Source organism: Cebus imitator, unplaced genomic scaffold (assembly GCF_001604975.1).
Source record: "Cebus imitator isolate Cc_AM_T3 unplaced genomic scaffold, Cebus_imitator-1.0 Scaffold417, whole genome shotgun sequence".
Classification (NCBI taxonomy): domain Eukaryota; kingdom Metazoa; phylum Chordata; class Mammalia; order Primates; family Cebidae; genus Cebus; species Cebus imitator.
Genome location: NW_016107732.1, coordinates 461470 through 463078, shown reverse-complemented (window position 1 = coordinate 463078; position 1609 = coordinate 461470).

The window sequence follows — 1609 nt, the reverse complement described above, 5'->3', positions numbered from 1 at the left end:
GAAAAAAAAAAAAAAAAGACAATAGCATCAGAAAAAAATTCCTCTTTAACTTACATAGACTAAAACAGAAAATACAATCAGTGTAGAGAACAAAAGATTCCTCGAACTCCTGGCCTCAGGTGATCCTCCTACCTCAGTCTCCCAAAATGTTGCGATTACAGGTGTAAGCCACCATGCCCAGCCTAGATACTTGATTTTTTAAAAATATGCTTGAAATTCAAATGACAAAATACTAAGTAACCCATGCACAAAGGAAACAAAAATTGAAGAATATTTTATTTGTAAAATAATGACAATACCAATTTCATAGGACTTTTATAAGTAGTATAATAGGCAGTATTCTAACAAATTAGGAAAAGTAGGTAGGGTCTGCCCTTAGAGTATGGGCTTGGGCTAATTACCTGATTTCTCTGCACCTCAACATTGTCATCATTACACTGAAGGGGGTCCCTATGGTCCCTTAAAGTACTCAAGCTCATTATTCACCACACAATTTTGTTGTTTTTAAATCATCATAGGATATTCAACCTAAAGTTTTGCTTTACAATGTGCCCACAATGTCATCTCTACATATTCTCATGAGACGTAGTTCATGAATTCCAAAGCAGTATCATTTAATGTCTGTGTTATTAAAGAGAGAATTAGAAAGGTATATTAATTTCAAACATCTTTAAGAATAACAATATATCCAATTAATACAAAAAGCATCTCTATAGCATTATTTCATTAATATCAATTTTTAAATCAGCGAAAAATATAAAGCTACTATTAGTGATACACATTTAAGGTGTCGAACTATGAAGAAAGTAAAATGAATAAGGCAAAATTCTGCATCCTCTAAAGTGTAGGATGGAATTGGCAATCTGGCAGGCTCATGCCAAGCATGCTGATTTTGTTGTATTATATAATCAGGGGATGGGGTTGAGTGTATTAGTTTATTACATTTATCATTTTTCCCATTTTTCATTCATGTATAAGTAAATAAGATTAAGTGGACAAATCTTAAGTAATAGCCTGAAGACTGTCTACATGTGTTTCCCATGTAATTCCTAGTAATGCAGAGAGAACATTCCCAGTAGCTTCTCAGGTACAAATTTGCCTTCTCTCAGTTAATACTACATAAATGTGACCATTATTTTGTCTTTATCAACATGTACGATGTTCGGTTATAAACTTAAAAACATAATTCTACAGTATTTGCTACTGTGTATCTGGTATGTCATTGCCACTCAAAGTTTCTTTGGGAATGAAGCTATATATTTGTTATTATTATTAATAAATCCATTTCAATGACTGCTTTGAAACCCAGGCTCAGTTAACAGTGATGAGCTCTGGCCAGGCACAGTGGCTCATGCCTATAATCCAACACTTTGGAATGCTAAGGCAGGAGTATCACTTGAGCCAAGGAGTTTATGACCAGGCTGGGCAACATAGGGAGACCTCGTCTCTACAAAAAATTTAAAAATTAGCCACCATGGTGGCATGCATCTGTGGTCTCAGCTACTAGGGAGATCGAGGCAGGAGGACTGTTTAGGCAGGGAGGACAAGGCTAAGTGAGCTATGATTGCACCACTGCACTGTAGCCTGGGTGACAGAGCAAGAACCCATC